A 13529-nucleotide genomic window follows, 5' to 3' on the forward strand; every position below is an offset into this window, starting at 1 on the left:
TGTTCTTGCATAGCAAACATGTCTTCTAACTTCCCATGTCAAAAGTCTGTACCCAGCATTATGGGTTCATATTCCATGCTTGGACTCAGATCTAGGCTTCAGCCTGCTGGGTCTGCCTCAAAAACTGTCCACCAACACAAGCAAGAGCGGCTGGAGGCATCAGGATGCTTCTATCATCACCCAGCAGACAGGCAGCATAGCCAGTCACAGATCATCTCTCCCTCAGATTTACAACACACCAAGCCAAAATGCCTCCAATGACAAAAAGCAATTACACCTTAAGCCCAGGGGTTAGAGAGAATAAAGGCATATCATTGTTTGGGCTAAATTATGTGGAATACAGATGTCTCAGGCTGGCTTTTTTATCTTTTTCTGTTCTTTCCTCTCCATACCCACTCGATGACTCTTGAACAAGGTAGGTAGGTGTCGCATTGCCCTTGACTATAATAGTTTGCAAAGTGTTTTAATGCTCTAAGTATGAATGTTTAAGTATTGTCCACCCACAAATGCACAGAAGCAGATCCAAACTGACATTCATTTTGAATCTATGATGGGTAAATATCATCATTTTCATTTCAGACAAAAATGCAGTACCTTCCCTGGCTATGTGCTGTCTTCATGAATAAGAATTCACAAAATATGCTTACATTAACATTAAAAAAGAAAAAAAGAGGATGTAGATGAAATATGTAAAACATCTACTGAAAGTAGGCAGATTTTGCTCAATTCTTCATTGGCATTAATATCAGTCAGGTTCAGCTGGGCTGAAGCAAGCAGAATTGCACAAATATAAAAAGAAAAGCAGTTCCCTCACTTTTAACTAGTCACACAGCCATCTATCTATTGGGAAGAAAAAGGAATAGGCACTAACTCACAGTCCAGACTGTTATAAAGGTAATAAAAGTTCTGCAAGCTCAAAACTAGAATTCATAAATCCACCATGCATGTATGTTTGGAGCTTTCAGTTTCACATCAAATCTCAACAAAAATGGAGAATGCCAGACCATCAGTACAATTTGCCATGAGAACAGAAAGCTTCTAAAACCCCAAAGTGTTCCTACCAAGCACATTGTCATGACAATGAGTAGCAATAAGACAGCAAGCATCCACTGTCATCAAAAGTGTTCTCAAAATAAAGCATAGCAACAGATTAATTTGCAGGTCAAAGATTATCATTAGATTGGGTAATGTTACTGCGTGACTCTGTCCTGATGGCACGGATTATGAGAAAATTATGTGGATGATATCCACGTGAACAGAATCACCAGCTGAAGAAAGAATTATTTCTGCAACTGGGGAAAGCTAGCAAAGCAGCATTTTGCTGATTTATTAGTGCAGAGCAATAATGGGATTATACCCTTATCCTATGACATCCTTATTGTAATAGTGACAGATCTTTTCCTGACCAAAAAGCATAGAACATGAAAACTTTCAACATTCTTGGACTGTTGGTGTTTTATATTTTTTTGTTCCTCTCTTTTGCTGAAGTAATCACCACACTAAATAAGAAAAAGCACAATTGAAATAATTTTACTTTTGTCTTCTGTTTTTGGACTTCGTTTCCATTGCCTATTTAAATACTTGCTTCCTATCCTTTCTCGCAAATTTTATTAGAACTGCTTTTTGCAGAGGAATCTTTTTCTATCTGCAACTGGAGTTACTAACACCCTGTTGGCAGTAACTCACCCAAAGCAGCACAGAGGGCTCTGGTGCTGATTCATTTTGCTGTCAGCTACCACCCATGCCTTACTATGCACATGCAGCCAAAGGAGGCTGCAGGCAAGCTGTATCTGCTACAGGACCGTGAAACCCTTCTTTCTATATTGACTATGAATTGAAATAAGCAGAAATGCCTCTCTTCTCTAAATTCGAGCCATTTTTTACTTCTGCCATGCTCTCCTCTCTATCTCTGCCCTGCTCCTCTCTATTTTTTTTTTAAATAATTTTCTTTCTCGCTAAATGTCTCCTCCACCACTCTGTTCGACATTACCACTCAACACATTTGCAGGATCTCACTTCAATTTTACAACAATACACTTGACAGGATAGTCCCAGATTATGTTGCTAGCTGGTAGTCCAAACACCTTGTAAATGTGGCAAATCCATCCATCAGCAAACCAGGGACCCAGGACCCAAAATGCCCTTGTTAACATTTAAGCAAGAAAACCACTATAGGTATAGTGGAATAGCATGTCAGATGGGATACCAAGGGGTTAAAAGAAGAAAATCTCAACTATTTAAGTACATCTTCCTATAAACTGCATGAACACCTTCCTTTTCTTTTTTTTTTTTTTTTTTGACACTTGTCTTTTAAAAATATATTTCTGTTTTGACATCCTGGTTCTGAACATATTTCACTCCTGCCAACCCACTGTTTGTGTTTTGAATAACTTGGAACAGATGAAGTGCTGGTCCAGAGACAAGAAATCCTCCGAACATCTGTCAACCGCTTCAGCACCGAGAGCTGAAAGCACACTCTGCCAGTAGTTCTGCCCGTCCTGCTGCACTCGGAGGCTGTGGGAGTTGTTAGGATGCCTTCACAGCCAGGCAGGCAGCGGAGGATGAAGGAAGCAGCATGACTCGAAGCTGCAGTGGTATAGCGGTGGTCTGACACTCCCTGGGATGTGTGGAATGAGGTAGGGGGAATGTTGTGAATAAAGAAAAAAATCCTACAGTGGTACTGAAAAGCAGGAGTAGTGCCTCCTTTGTCACAGGTAGAGAAAGGAGAAAGAAGGAAAATTCATTCTCTCACAGAAAGCACACCTGTGATTTGGCTGTGATTTTAATGAGATGAAAAGCTTTATGCTGGCAAACTGCAGAGATCCTTTACCATGTCCCTTCAAGGGTCTTAATCCTGCCTAACCAACCCCTAAGGCCTCATGGGACAAAAAAAAAAAGGCTTGGCAAAAATAGCAACTAAAGAACTAATGAGGAAAGAGAAAGAATCTAGTGTTGAAAACTATCTGGATGATGGTGGGGAGAGCACCCTGGCATGTCCCATGCTCATCTTCAGGGAGTTGGTGGACCCTGACCAGCAGTGCTGTGCCTGGAAGAGAGAGTGAGGAGGAAGTGAAAGCAGGGCTTATGCTGCTTGGTGTCTCCCTCTCAGGCTGCCTCCTGCAGGTGCCCTGGATAGCCAGTGTGGGCAGGGCCAGAAGGAGCTGGATAGCGAGGTTCTGTGACTTGATGAGCCCACGGACACACTGTTTCACAAGAACGAACTCCTGAGCAGTGAAACTGCAGGCAGGGACTCATGTTTAGGGATCTGAACATGGCACCATAACCAAATATAATGCTTATTCAACAGGTTTTTGTACCCATTTCTGTAGATCAAGATCCTCCATAGTTTCAGAGGTTATGCTCAAAGACAGAGCATGCTGCAGGGCTGACAGGGCAGATGTGCAACTCCGGTGCACTCTCATTCTTAGATGTGCAAAATCACTAGTGATGTCTGGAACCCCTCATTTCCAAAAAGCCAAGAAGCAATGCTCAGTGTCAAGCTTCAACTGGATACCTCTAAAGTTTTGTTATACTCTTCAGTTAAATCAGCCCTGTGCAGCAGCAAATCTGTTTAGCATCTAAAACTCATGGATATCAGCTTAAGAATCACAACTAAGCTCAGTTTTTGTGGTTGACTCAATGGGTCCCACCACTGATCACCTCCTTTCCTCATGCCCTTTTCCAATGTCAAAACTTCTCAGTGACATCAACAGGGGTCACCTCCATCCTCAACGTCTTACATTCTCACACACACACAGAGGCTTCAAAAAAAATCCACCCTTAAGTATTAATGTAATATGCCTGTATATATCATTAACCTTCCCTCATGAACACTCAAGCTGAGAAATCACATCTAAAGACCAGCAGATATACAGACATTTGGTGAAGGCATAGTTTTCTGAGGATGAGGTAAAGACAGTATCATGTGACTCAGTGCCTGTGTCAGAGAGTTGGCACAGCAGACAGGAATCCTGACCTGAATTCATCAAATGGCATTTCTTACCAAAAATGTGTGGACAGCAGTGCTCTTCCAACAAAATGGAATTTGCTTTCTTTTTCATGCATTGTATTTTAACATCAACTCTCCATGAGAAGAAAAACCTCCAGAAGGTTTCCTGGCCTCTCAGGAGATGCTTAAGCAAATTTAGAGTTTTCTGTGAGTGACAGGTACAGTCTATATAATCACAAAGCTGTGATTAAAGAGCCTTGAAAGACCATTTAGAGTTACAGCCTTGAAAAAAATACAGTAAGCAGGATAGAGAATGTTCTCCTGAAAGGTAAAGTGATTCCCAAGTACTTTAGCTACATTAGTTTGCTTCTTTGTTCACAAAAACAGCTAAGGTGTCTCACTGAGTAAAATACATTTTGCCCCTGAAAATAGTGGCACTACCTGATCCCTGTTGCTTAAGAAGTGAGACAGCAGAGAGCAGCAGGAGACACCAATAAAATCATGAACACTCAATATTTAAATTCATCAGAAATCTGAAATTAATGAGTAATGCTCCAACTACATTAGGCTTGGAAAGAAGAGACAGACTTCGACTTTTATCATCTCTAACTAACACTGTTTTATCTGCATCTTAGTTATCATAGAAACTTTCCCAAGATCTTCACAGAAATTAACCAATTAAATGGCATTTCTGTGTGCAAAAGAGTTCAATAGTTAGGACGATTAAAATAACTTGAAAGGCAAGTAGCAGAGCTTCATACCTTCATGAAGCAAAAACCCAAACTTTGATAAAAGTAAACAGAACATTCAGTAATGAAGTCAAACTAAGGGAAACACAAACAATTAAAACCTGAAAAGAGATTCTTGGATTTAATGCCTATCTTAAAAGGCAACAATAGTTAGAAGGCTGTTTTAGTTGGTTTCTTAAATTAAATAAACATGCCTCAATCTCGGTGAAAAAAAAAATCTGAATTAAAATGTAGCTAACCCCTAGTTAAAATAATTTAACAACAACAAAGAAAAGGGCTGGGGTATCAGCATGACTCTGAACCAGATGCATTTTGGGAAGAAACAATAATCCAGTGTAAAGAATCATGAAGGTTGGAAAAGACCTCCAAGATCATTGAGTCCAACCATTAACCCAGCAGCATCATATTCACCACTAAACTATATCCCCAGGTGCTGCATTCACATCACTTCCAGAGATTGCTATTCCACTAGTTCCCTGAGCAACTTGTGCCAATGCCTGACTATTCTTTCAGTGAGGAAGATTTTCCTAATATCTAATCTAAACCTTCCCTGAAACAACTTGAGGCAATTTCCTCTCATCCTGTCACTTGTTACTTGGGAGATCAACCCCCACCTCACTAAAACTTCCTTCTAGGGAGCTGTAGAGATCAAAAAGGTCCCACTTCAACTTCCTTTTCTCCAGAATAAACAATCCCAGCTCACTCCGCTGCTCCTCATCACCTATAGGGTGCTATAGACCCTAGATCATGATAAGGAAGGAACTGAATGCTACTCTTGATTCTATCACAGACTCACCATTAGTCCTTAAATAGGACATATTCTTTGTGACTCAGTTTCCCCAGCTGTGCAGTAGGAAAGATAGACCTTTGATTCTGTAAAGTGTTCAGGCTTATGAATGCATATTTTAATGCTAAGCTCGGCACTTCCTAAACCCAAATAACTTCTGCTCTCCAAAGTGGAAGCTGTTGGCATGTGGAAGAGTACAGCACTGAGCTCTGAAAGACCAGTGTGAGCTCCCATTCAATTGTCACGCATCCTCTGCTCCAGTAACCAGCATGCAAGCTCCTCCAAATCATATTTTATGAGTAGAGATTACTATTATTTTTCAAGTAATTTTTTTCTTCTCACTGAAAGAGCCAATGACTTTTCCTTCTAAGTACCAGTGCTTTGGTCCTCTTCTGCTTTGGAGATTTAGTTTTCCATGTGTGGTGTGAATTCAAAGCTGTGGTCTAGAGGAGCAAACTGTACTAAAGACAGTGGTTTGACTGCTGTAATTTGCTGAGGAACCAAAATGCAGATCAGCCACGTGGCTTATTACAATTTGCAATTCTCTCTGGTATTTAAAGAAAGGAGAATTGTTCAAAGTGTTGTTTGAGGATGTGGCTGAGTAATTCCCTTCATCCTTGCAGATGTCATTGGGTGTGTGACACTAGACAGACATATAGACCAGAGGAAGCTTAGCTGTCTGTTTTTTAAGGAATAAGAAATGACTTAAAATATTCCTAAAATCAAGGCCTCTCACAGGCACAGATCTCAATTTTGATCATGAGGAAAGTGGTGGACAAATGGTTTACCTGCACAGGTAAACTCTCTCTTTACCCTGAGAAGGAAGCTACACTGAACTGGTGGTGATCTTCTTGGGTGGAGCTGATTGGGTCCCTGCAACACAACGACAGGTTCCAGATGAAATATTTAAGTCAGCAAAACCCACCGATTTCAGCATGAGAAGCCTGGACCTATGTTGCAAGAGACTGCCCAGCAGTCAACAACACTGCAGAAATTCTTATTTTTCAACCCTTTGTATCTTTTTAGTCCCCACTGATGTTGCACAGCAACTCACCTGCAGAGGAATATTTATTATCCAAGTTCTTTTGTTGTCCCTGCTTTTTCTTGCCCAGTTACTACTTTGCTTTCATCAGCTGAAGTGTTTGAGAACTCTCAGAGGCTCACTGCTGCACACACCTGTCAGCTCTCTAAACTGTCATTGTTTTGACATATTCTAAGAGAGACTTTATGTGGGCATCTGGAAAAATATAATTCTTTCCACACCTCTGGGAAAATGGGAGACTTCTTTGGGCTATCTATGGGAAATGAAGGGTGCACGGATTTTCAAGCAGAAGAGGAGTGTACATGTATAGAACAGTGCTCCAGGAAGTGGGGAGGCTAGAAACTATTCTTCCAGTGGCACTAGAAGTACATACATTTATGCATACAATCAGTTTGCAGGAACATTAAATTATTCACAGCATTATTTTTTATGTGAAACTTCTATGTTACATATTATGCTCTATATTCCTGAAAGTAGTTTGTGATAGGACAAGAATTACTTTAGAAAACACTCAGCAGGAAAAGCAGAAAACATACCATTGTTTCAGATCTTGATTATGCAGATTGGCTTCTCTAGTAAGGAAATTAACTCCATGCCACAGCTGTGGGGACTAAAATTACAGAACAATCGATATTTTGAAAACTTTGAAAATCTGCCAAAGGAGAAAATTACATGATTGAACAACAGCTTTTATAGAATTAAATATTTCACTAATGAATTTGTTCAGTGTTTTGTTTAAAAATTTAGTCATTGACTTTGTGATATACACAACAATTTGTCCAACCACATATAGTTTAGAAATTCCTGTTAAAAACAAAAAAAACCCAAAAAGTCATTCTTCACTTTCTAGACCTAATACACAAAGCAACCTCTTACTGCATAATTTAAAATGTTCTTTTAAATTCTTTCCTAATAATTTTGAGTTCTATTTGTTCTGGGAAAAAAAAACAAAATCAAAACATAACAAACACAAGACCAGACACAAGGAGGACATAAAAGAACCTTAGCAAAAAGTAGAACCAAAAATGTAAAAACTACTTTGAAAACTTTTGAGGTATTTTGGATCCTTACAGATTCTATCTATTACAAAAATGACTGTTAGTAATAGCCCCAGGATTGTGCCTCGGTATGGTAAGAAACGCCTATGCTTCAAATCCCTGAAAAGGACAGCAGCAAGATGGAATGACTAATGGTGAGCAGTTAGAGCAGAGCAGCCAGATGAAAAGTGGCCTGTAAGCCCATCCCCAGACACCCTGGGGACTGAGCAATCACCAACAACCCAGAAGCTACAGAGACACAACTTGATAAAGAGTTTCAGTAAACTGGCTTCCAGATATCAAATCTGCTGATATGGGTATGATTCACACCCATTATACTTGAATTATTCTGAGCCCCTCCAAACTGCTGTCTCAAATGTCATTTCTGTCAGCTTGGTCACTCATTTTTAGCATTATTCCTTCACTTCCTCCTAGCCCAACAACACAGTGAAATAAATGTGCTGTATCTTGCGTATTCAGGTTACAAAAGTAACTGACGCCAGTTAGTTACTGACGCCAAGGTCAGTCACATAAATTCACTGCAAGATTGCTTTGAAAGAGACTCATGCTAAAGGATTCAATAGCTAGATAATCACCTTGTGTCAGTAAAGGGAAAAGAGAAGGAAATAATTATTTCATTTTCTATCACCACTTCTCCCTTATTTGTGGGAGGAAGATAGGAAGTTGTTGCGGTTCACAGTAACACAGAAATTAAGCAAAAATAGTGTTATGTTTTATAAAGCAGAGCAGTTGTCAACTCATATAATTTATTCATTCATTACTGGAGCTACCATAACCAGAAACCAGCACTATACAATCTAGGACAGCTGTGCTCTCCTTGCTGCTAATACTACAGGCAGTGCCTCATACCATAAACCCATCATTCATTACAGGGAACAACTGACAGATTCTCTCCCTAAGGAGGCCAAGATTACTTAAATCTGAAATGCCATACCCTGTCAACATAGGTGTACAAGAGAGAAGCTCATGTACTGGCAGGCTGGGTAATACATAAAAATAGTCACTACCCAAAGTTGATAATCAGTTAAAAAAAAAACAAACACAAAAAATAACAAACATTTGGTGCTCAGTTGATAAAAATTTAATAATAATTCTCCATTTGTTTCATGAAGGCTATGCTATTTAAGTCCTTCAGAAGACAAATTGCCTTGTGCATAGCTTGCAGACCATTTATCATGCAGGTTCTACAGCCACAGAAAAGCATTTGTAGGAGGCTCTTGCTGTGCTGTTGCCAGTCTCTCCTCCTGTGATTGAAATACAGCACTTGGCACAGAGATGCAGGGAGGCAGCAGGTCCAACATACAGCAAGCATCTGGAATGACTGACTTCCGTTGTACAGAGGTTTCACCTACCACTGAACTCAGACTAATTATATACATTTATTCTTCATACTAACAGATCCCTTTAGCATTGAACCTTTCAAGGCTGGTGTCAAGCACATCATTTAAGACAGAGTTTGCTGAAAGGCGAGCAGGTTTATTTTATAATGCCTCTCTGTACAAAGAAGAAATGAGGCTGGGACTGGAAATACCTGCAGTACTGTACACTGCATTTTGTCCTGATTCAAGCTCTTCTTTTTTTTTTTTTTACTTCTCTTTTTCCCCACTCAGAGAAATATAAAAAATTTACAGGATACCTGTTTAGTTATTTGCACTTTGTCCATTTTAAGTCAAAGCAGAAAAACACTTGCTGACCCAGACATATAAATTACACCATTATCTAATGAACTGTTGCAGAACTCGTTTGAATGTAGCTGACTTTGTGAGGAGCATGAATATTCCAGTCATTTAGACAGGAGTTGTTCAGGATAGACAATATTAATTTAGGGATGAGTCATTATGTTCAGTACCAGTGTGGGGCCTAATGATTTGATTCAAATTAATTTAAATCACTGGGGAGGGAAAAAAAAACCCACTAAAATTACACATACAGAAGAATATCAAAACAGTCTTTCCCAAGATCCAAAGCACTTATAGGCTGTCATTGATAGGCTAAAATTTCCTTTTTCACATCACACTGTATGTGCACAATCTTGCTCAAGTGCAATGGTGCAGAATTCATTGGCTAGAGCATCCCCATAGCTCCTCTGAGACAGAGAGGTCTGGGGTTCGGAGAGATTTAAAGCTATATAGAGAAAGATTTCTGCCACTCCCCGATGCAGGTGATATTTTAGAGTAGGTAAAAAGAAGGAAAGGACTGGCAAAGAGTCAAATGTCTGATATTATAGAAGGGAGGATTGAAGGAAATAAAACAAGGATGAGAGGTTGTTTTGTGGGGGTTTTTTGGTGGTTTTTTTTTTTTTGGCTAACACAATGGAGAATTTCTTTTAACATTTCACTACAGAAACATGATAGCCTTGGATTGTCTTCCCATCATCAGGCCAAGCAGAGCTGGTATCTGCTACTCAGATATATTTGCTCCATTTACACATTTGTGAAGAACTCATTAGGAAGCCTGAAAGTGCGGTAAAACTTTCCATGCTTGAAAGCTGAACTAAAATCAGCAGATTATTTATTTCCAGAAGTAGTCCTGTAGTGGGTAAAAGGAAAGAAAATACTGGGTTATACTTTTTTGTAGTGTTTTTTTCACTGTATCTTCACCTGTGGTATTAGGGCAAAGTCAGCTGTGTATTGGCATCCAGCAAACCAGGAAGCAAAGCAGGATCAAAGCAGTGAATTGGATTGATACAAAATTCTGGGCATGGGTTGATCTAACCCTTCTGAAACAACTACAAGGAGCCATCCACCTATAGTAAATGTTCAGTAACACAGCCTATTTATAAGAAGTTGTCTCATGGATGCTTTGAGCCTAAGCTGCTGAAGAATACTTTATTCTCCTCTCCTTCAGAATACCTTGAGGAAGGACTACTTCTCTGTTTAGCTCTTAAGAGGTCATTGATAATAATTTAGATGGAGGTGCAACAGGGAAATTCTTTATGGTTCTGCTTTTGCAAATTCTAAAGGAACTCCTTTATTTACAAGCTTGCTCACTTGCATTTTAAGTTCAGGATTAAATTAACTCAGTGAACTTTGCATGCTGAGCCCCATGGGCTGCCACACTCCTGATTTTTAAGTGACCGGTGGCCTGTTGATACAGGACATAAAGCCTTTGTTCCCAATGCTATAGCAACCTGGACTCAAAACCCAAAATAACAAAATTAGGAGACTAAAATGACCTGTAGCTATATAAACTGGACTTTAGAAAAAAACACAGGGCTGTCATCAATAGATTTGCTTTTGTTGCTGATTCTGTCAACTGCTGGGGAGTGCGGGCAATTACTAACTCAGTCGCTTTCCTGCATCTCTGCTTCACTCTGTGTAAACTGGAGCTCATTATATTAATTTATTTTGCAAAACACTGATAACAAATGCAATGTAAGATCTTCTCTGGTTACATGTAAAGAAGAGACATAATTTAAGATTAGCCCACATTCAAGCTAACTGGTGACCAAATACAGTTTTTTAACAAAATTCTCCAAAAATAAATATCCACAAAATAAATTTACTGCAGCATATATTCCTTTACAAAAAGCTGACTTTGAAATGCTTGCTTACACTTCACTGACTGCACTAGCTCCTTCACTTGGGAATTTTGATTTTTGACACTAGCTCCACTGCATGACTTTCAACCCTTCAGGTTCCTCCTTTGCTTCAAGCTGGTCATCACATCCAGCCTTAGCTTGTGTAATGTACGAACGGCTTGCATGCCTCACTGTGCTTACTGGGGCTTCACAGCTCTGATTGCAACAATTTGCCAGGAAAAGAATTGCCTAAGCCTGAAACTCTGGGTCTGCTCACCTTCACAGAAAAAATGCTATTGCACAAACACTGTTGGTGGTTGCATGATCCACGGCAGTCAGTGTAAGAGATTTCATAACCACCTGACTTTTGTTTTCAGTAGCCTATATCCAATTCATTAGAAGAAGCCGGTAAATGTCAGCTCTACAAACAGGACAAAAAAATTATTCAGTCTTCTCTATATAATCTGTCTAATAAATTCAATAGGTGTCACTTTTGTGGAAGGGTCTATATACCTCAGCAGTAATTTGTCACCATGAAAGAGTTTCAGGGCGTTTCACAGTTGTGTGTCAGTGTTCATTTCAGGCCTTATCTTCAATGAACATTTCTTGCTAAGAGCAATTAATTCCTTGCATCTGTCACTATAGGAACAAAGGAAATGCACTTTATGCAGAAGGCCCATTATTCAGTACATTAGGCACTGATATGACAGTTCTCCTCATCCCACAGTCACATACAACAATAAGTCACCTTACTTATCACTAAAATTTCCAAAATTTCATATTATAAGGATATGTATTTTCTTTCTTTTTTAAATTTTATTTTTGGTATGAAAAATGAAATTTAAAATATTATAACCCTAATTAAGTAAAACAAAAAAACCACAATCCCAAAACACAGAAGTTCCACCCCTTCAGTAAATGCTGCATCAGCATTTCAATTCAGGCAAAACTGAAATGAAATGGTGATATAAAAAATAAAAATAAAAAAATAAAAATAAGCACATAAGGTTTATTAAGTGGAGAAGACTTTCAAACTACACCAAAGTGTACTGGAAATTATTTTAAATTAGCAGATCTGTCTGCAGCATGACTTTTGCTCCACTCTGACCCCTCAATCCTAGCCTGTCCTCAAATATAATGGCCTAAATATATTCCAAAATCAATACAGGTTGTTTTGGACTTTTCAAAGGAAATTATTCGAGATTAAAAGTTCAGTTATAACACCTCCAAATATCATTAGGAGCAGAGGAAAGAAAGGAAATGCTAGAAATACCAAAAAAGAAAAGCAGACAATTATTTGCCCATTTGATGTTTGCTGCAATAAGGAAGAACCAGGGAGATTCACATACAGAATATTTTCAATCAACTGGAGGAAAATGAAAAATGGAGGAGGAAAAAAAATTATATTTATTCTTTGCGATGTGAGTTACTGGTTTCCTGAAATATTACCATACTGTACAAACTGCTAGGGGATGAAATTAAACAACCACAATAGCTACATTATGCACCTCGAATATTTGGAAAAAATATGTATGCACAGAGCAGTCACTGAAGTAAGAGAGGCAGTTTGTTCAAGCTGCATTCATTTTTCTTAGTGATGCCAGAAAATATATTAATTCTTAAAACCTGCTTGCTAATCATTTTAAGCAAACACTGGAGAAAACTCAATTGGGATGCATTTAAGCAGGCACCACAGGAAGCTCATTTTGGGACAAGCTCACAAACAGTTGGAGTTATTTTCATCTGTTTTGAGACAGAAAAAACAACACATGACGCAAAAGTCCAGTCAGAGGCAACCAAAATATAAACTGCAGATCATCACAGTGTGGAAGACCTCCTTTGCCATAAAGATACCAGCTGCTAACACTAGAAATGTGATGCAGGACAAGCTATTCCACACACCTCAGAATTAAGGATGCTTGTTTTCTTGCAGGTTTGTGCCATACATTTGAGGTGCTGCTCCATGCTTACCTTAACAGTTGAATCCTGTCTTCCATGCCTCCTGCTCCATGGTTATACATTCCTCCTTTCCCTCCTCCATGTTCTGTAAACCCTGTGCTGTTCCCCAGATCTGTCCTACATCTCTCAGCTAAGGATTATGCTTCAATATATGATGTTATGACCAGATTCAGGCTTTGCTTGTGTGTGGCAGGCATAATGGTTTAGGATTTTTCCCTTTTATTAGGCACTAATAAGACCTTTTCTTTTTTCTTGGCATCAAGTTTCACTCAATACGTAGGAAACTACGTTTTTGAGACATCACTATGTTTATTATAGGTAGTGACATTTTAAAACAGTTTCAGAAAAAAAAAAAACAATGGTTCTAATTGGAAAACTATGCAAAAATGAGCTATGAAACCATCAGTGAGCTACAGCCACTTCTAAGTTAATTCTTGGATCAAAATAAGAATATATAATCTGTGA

This window comes from Vidua macroura, chromosome 1 (assembly GCF_024509145.1).
Source record: "Vidua macroura isolate BioBank_ID:100142 chromosome 1, ASM2450914v1, whole genome shotgun sequence".
NCBI classification, from domain to species: domain Eukaryota; kingdom Metazoa; phylum Chordata; class Aves; order Passeriformes; family Viduidae; genus Vidua; species Vidua macroura.